Genomic DNA, 6,161 nt, shown 5'->3' with positions numbered 1-6,161 from the left:
TAATAAAATTTACACAAAACTCTCTGTCTGTCAAATTAAAGTAAGTATAAATAAGAAATAGGTTTGAAAAATTAAAACCACAAAAATTCGTCAAATCGAGCTTATACGACCTTTTTTATTGCTCATATCCTTAAAGTAAAAACAAATCAGTGCATAAATTATTTTTCATTGAAACCAATAATTGAATAGGTTACATAGTCCAAATTTATACATTTTTATAAGGTCCAATAGGCAAAGGTAAACATTTATTTTTAAAGATATTTCTTCCTTTTTGAAAAATACAAGATTTTTAATTCATTAAGACCGGACGTCCTTTTGAAATTGTCTCCACTTATATAGACATTTTAGCATCAAGAATCTTATTATCTTATCTTATTAGAGTTATTAGAACGTCTAATCAAGTTTTAACATATTTTGTTTTGTACTACACCTAAATGTCTTTTGAAAAAAAAAAACTTTTCTAGCCACTTCACTCGAGTTGTTAACAAACGCACATAAATCGAACACCATCAATAAAAAAAAAGAAAAATTCACCAGGTTCTACCGAGATTTGAACTCGGATCGTTGGATTCAGAGTCCAAAGTGCTAACCATTACACCATAGAACCAGTTGAAAGTGTGCCCACAAACAACTGGTTTGGAGACCAGCAGTGACCGGTTGTTTGCAGCACCAAAATTATCTGTTATCAATACAAAACAATCGCTTCGAGTTACGTCCCTGACGAACGGAGATTGCCGTCCAAACGGGGTCGTTCGTACCTATATGTTGGACTAATACAGACATTGTGGCTCAGCAAGAGCACACGGCAACAACAGCACACACAAAAAAGAAGCAGTCTCAGCGCTAAAGTGATTTTAATGCGGAACGAGACTCCCACCGGCCCCGCCCCAGGCTCCTCGTTCCTTGGAGAACCCAACAAGCCCGGGATGCTATCTCAACTTGTGTCTGAAGAAGCTATGTGGCAGCGGCTATAAGGTCGGAGTCACACAAAACTATGCTAAGCCGCGTCAATATCTCCTCCGGTTCTTTTGCGACCTCCCATCTCTCCTCTCCTAAAACCCACGAATTGCTCACCGATCGTCAAAGTTTGTTGCCATTTATCTTCTTCGTCTTTTTGTTTTCTTCTTGCCCATCGTCTTGTCTGTTCCCTTTAGTCTCGTTCAGAGTGCTTGTACTTTATTAAATGTCCTCTTTTTTCATAGATATATTCCTCCACGTCATTGAGGCCACAAGCGGTGAACTTCTGCCTAATAGAGACCCAATCACTTGGTTTTCTTCGATGATGCTCCTCGCTCTGAGTTTGGTGAACGGCGCTGGAAAATTGTTTAGAGCGTGGGGTGTCTCATCGAATGTGTGTGTGTGTGACGGGAGCAACGGTGGAATCTGCTGACTGGGTAGATGAGCAATGTAGACCATATATTGATACTCTAACTTGAATGAAGCAAAATCCTGTAACTAAAAACTAAAAACTAAAAACTAAAAACTAAAAACTAAAAACTAAAAACTAAAAACTAAAAACTAAAAACTAAAAACTAAAAACTAAAAACTAAAAACTAAAAACTAAAAACTAAAAACTAAAAACTAAAAACTAAAAACTAAAAACTAAAAACTAAAAACTAAAAACTAAAAACTAAAAACTAAAAACTAAAAACTAAAAACTAAAAACTAAAAACTAAAAACTAAAAACTAAAAACTAAAAACTAAAAACTAAAAACTAAAAACTAAAAACTCGTGAAAATCATGTTTTCAAAGGGACAGCTATTCAGTTTGTTCTTATTTCTGATAACAAGAATGCGGATGGCATATTTGTTTTGTTTGGCATATCAAAACAATTTAACATAAAATTTGTACATTTTTACATAACCTTTAATTTTGCGCAAATTTTAAGAACCAGCATTTGAACTGACTTGGTCAAAACACTATGTAATTATGAATAAATGGATGTCATTATGGAGTCTCAAATAAATTTCAAAAAATCATATAAAGTGTATCTGGTACACTCCAAATTGAAATAAGTTTGCAAATTTTCATGGGATCATTCACCTCAAACACCATCCATAAAAGTATTTTGCTGCCCGTAACAGCGACCGATGCTGGGCCCATTTTCCCCTCCGGCTCAGCTAGGCTAGAAAATAAAGATATTGTGGGCAATCAGTTCGTAGGATCTCTGTGCCCGTGAAGCAAACGCCAACGGAATGATGAAAGGGTGACGAACCAGTCAGCCTGCCCGTCATCGGTCTTGCGAGAGGAGTGGATCGAGCTTTCTGGCAGAAGAAAAAAAAATGACGATATTGGAACGGTTTAGCACGCCACAAACATAAACGTATAATGTTTTGTGTCTTTTGCTTGTTCGTTTTCCAGTCTCTTATTTTCTCTGTTTTCCACCTATTTTCTTCTACTACAGTTAAACCTCGTATAAGAGCGCCTCGCATATGCAACTTTGCATATACGAGTCATTCCACCTGATTCGGTTTTGTCGCAAGAGTTGCATATGCGAGGTACAGGGCTTATGGGATTTTGGCTATATGGGAGACATGGGCTATATTTTTATAAAAAATCAACTAAACTATACAAATTTATAGTGTTTTGGAATCGTTATGAAGTCAGCTATACAGCTACACCAAATTTACATGGTTTACGATGTTCTAGATCATCCGAAACTCGTCAAGTTAGGGCCTATGTGTTCAACGCCGTACAAGTATGAGTTAGGCGATTTGACTGTGGTTTTGACCACAGATCATATCCGGATAGCCTCAGGAGGTTCAGGGACTAGTCTACCGATATGTGGTGTTGTTCTGGGTCTTCTGTAGAGTCCCGGGAGGTACGTCCGATGGGTCTACCGCCGTAACACGGCGGAGGTCGGTAGTTTTAGACCTCAGATCATATCCGGATAGCCTCAGGGAGGTTCAGGGACTAGTCTACCGATATGTGGAGATGTTCTGGGTCTTCTATAGAGTCCCGGGAGTTACGACCGACGGGTCTACCGCCGTAACAAAGCAGAGGTCGATGGTTTTTAGCCTTAGATAATATCCAGATAGCCTCAGGGAGGTTCAGGGACTAGTCTACCGATATGTGGAAATGTTCTGGGTCTTCTGTGGAGTCCCGAGAGCTAAGCCTGAAGGGTCTACCGCCGTAACAAGGCAGAGGTCGATGGTTTTTGGCCTTAGATTATATCCAGATAGACTCAGGGAGGTTCAGGGACTAGTCTACCGATATGTGGAGATGTTCTGGGTCTTCTGTAGAGTTCCGGGAGCTACGTCCGATGGGTCTACCGTCGTAACAAAGCAGAGGTGGATGGTTTTTGACCTTAGATAATATCCAGATAGCCTCAGGAAGGTTCAGGGACTAGTCTACCGATATGTGGAAATGTTCTGGGTCTTCTATAGAGCCCCGGGAGTTACGACCAACGGGTCTACCGCCGTAACAAAGCAGAGGTCGATGGTTTTTGACCTTAGATAATATCCAGATATCCTCAGGGAGGTTCAGGGACTAGTCTACCGATATATGGTGATGTTCTGGTCCTTCTGTAGAGTTCCGGGAGCTACGTCCGATGGCCGTTACTCCTGGGACTCTACAGAAGACCCAAAAAATGACCACACATCGGAAGACTAGTCCCTGAACCACCCTGAGGCTATCCGAATATGATCTGAGGTCAAACACTTCTGACCTGTATCTTGTTACTGTGGTAGACCCATCGGCCGTAACTCCCGGGACTCTACAGGAGACCCAGAACATCACCACATATCGGTAGACTAGTCCCTGAACCTCCCTGAGGCTATCCGGATATGATCTGAGGTCAAAAACCACCGACCACTGTCGTGTTACGTCAGTAGATCCATCGGACGTAGCTCCCGGGACTCTACAGAAGACCCAGAACATCACCACATATCGGTAGACTAGTCCCTGAACCTCCCTGAGGCTATCTGGATATTATCTAAGGTCAAAAACCATCGACCTCTGCTTTGTTACGGCGGTAGACCCGTTGGTCGTAACTCCCGGGGCTCTATAGAAGACCCAGAACATCACCACATATCGGTAGACTAGTCCCTGAACCTCCCTGAGTCTATCTGGATATGATCTAAGGTCAAAAACCATCGACCTCTGCCTTGTTACGGCGGTAGACCCTTCAGGCGTAGCTCCGGGACCACAGAAGACCCAGAACATTTCAAAATATCGGTAGACTAGTCCCTGAACCTCCCTGAGGCTATCTGGATATGATCTGAGGTCAAAAACCACCTACCTCTGCCGTGTTACGGCGGTAGACCCATCGGACGTACCTTCAGGGACTCTACAGAAGACCCAGAACATCACCACATATCGGTAGACTAGTCCCTGAACCTCCCTGAGGTTATCCGGATATGACCTGTGATCAAAAACCACAGTCAAATCGCCTACCTCATACTTGTACGGCGTTGAACACATAGGCCTGAACTTGACGAAGTTTCGGATGACCTAGAACATCGTAAACCATGTAAATTTGGTGTAGCTGTAAAGCTGACTTCATAACGATTCCAAAACACTATAAATTTGTATAGTTTAGTTGATTTTTTATAAAAATATAGCCCATGTCTCCCATATAGCCAAAATCCCATAAGCCCTGTACCTCGCATATGCGTGCTTCGCATAAGAAACCCCCATATGAGGTGCATATGCGAGGTTTAACTGTATCCCTTTTCCGCTTAGGTTAATCTTGGGTGTTGTTGCTTGGTGCATAAGTCGATGATAAACGGCCACGTTGATCCACTTTGAATGTTCCAAGGAACTTGTTGAAACAATTCGAAGGTTTCTCCGAAGGGGAGAAAATATCACCATTTCTCCACAAATAATACAATTATGACGCTGTCAACAACCAATTCGGCCCTCGTCGACGACTGTGGTTTTGTTGAAACACTTCGAAGAGAGTTCATCTCGTTCCATCTGTAAATGTGGAACGCATATCGAATGTGTATAAGATAAACACTCATAAATAAGAAATTTATTTTTGGGAAGCCAAAACACCGAAATAGAACCTCTTTTTTTCGTAGAGTAGAACGCGTCGAACAAGAAAGTGCTTCGGCCGTTCATGAAAATGAAAACATGAAACGAACAGAAAAAATATAGTCCAATTCAAAAGGGGCAAAAGAAAGAAGACGGAAGGTCACTCCGGTGGTGGTGTCAATACAGTGTGAAACAAAGACGGCCCGAAGAATTTCGGTCGGGGTTTCTTCTTCGTGCTGACCGAACTCAAAACTCAGACTCATTTTTATATACAAAGTAGGGAAAAAGGGGGAAATTAAACCTACATTTCTCCCGTTTCGTTAGTGCTCGAAAGTGGTTTTGAATGAGCGTTCACACGATCAAGCACTCATTCGGTCATTCGATTGCGGCTTTACAGAGTTTCCTCTAGGGAAAAAGTTAGGATAAGATAAACATCGTTTGGATAAGTACGAATTTGAATGGTCATTTATCTATAGTATAAATTACGCAAAAGAATGAAAAAAATCATTCTAAAAACGCCAATTCTACGCACCAACAAAATTCACAACGTTTGAAAAAACAAGCAATAACATCCACCCATTTCATCGTATGGATGGCACTCCCTTTTTTTAGGACGCGCATCACACCCGACATCCCGGTGGCACATTCTCTCCCCCGCACACCGGTCGGTTTAATTACAGCGGATTTATAAATTTAAATTGGAAACGTACCGGAGTTGGGTTTAGGTGCGATCCTTTTTTTTGCTCCATTTTTTGCCGGATTGTCAGAAAAAGGAGACGCCGTAATGGAAAACTGCCGTGGAAAACTTTTTTTGCGGTCGAGGTAACTTTTCCGACATTTTCCCATTCTTTGGCGCAAAAGTTTTGCTCGCTCTCTGGAGGACAGTTTCAGATGGAGTGGTAAAACCAACGACTTCAAATGTGCACACAAAAAACCAACAATGTAGATTCCTTTACAAATCATTAGGCCGGGTTGGCAGGTTGCATGCACTTTTTTCCACTCGATTAGTCCCAAGGCACGCGTATGATCGCAACATCTACCTTAACCATCAACAACTACAGCAAAAAAAAACTATAAATATAAACCGGGCTCAGTGAAATCATCGCAATTAGGTAGCATTTGATTCGTGTGCCACCAATCCACCACCGTCAGCAGCAGCAGCTCCCTCAATCATCGTACCATAC

General features: G+C 41.6%; 1 non-coding gene across 1 annotated transcript; it reads right to left on the bottom strand.

The window, feature by feature from the left end:
• Positions 1 to 535: 535 nt before the first annotated feature.
• On the bottom strand, positions 536 to 607 carry Trnaq-cug. The gene has a single exon. It is a non-coding gene; the product is annotated as a tRNA-Gln (tRNA).
• Positions 608 to 6,161: the final 5,554 nt, after the last annotated feature.

The sequence above is a fragment of the Culex quinquefasciatus genome, chromosome 3, assembly GCF_015732765.1.
Source record: "Culex quinquefasciatus strain JHB chromosome 3, VPISU_Cqui_1.0_pri_paternal, whole genome shotgun sequence".
Lineage (NCBI taxonomy): Eukaryota > Metazoa > Arthropoda > Insecta > Diptera > Culicidae > Culex > Culex quinquefasciatus.
This window is presented reverse-complemented; position numbering and strand designations above follow the sequence as displayed.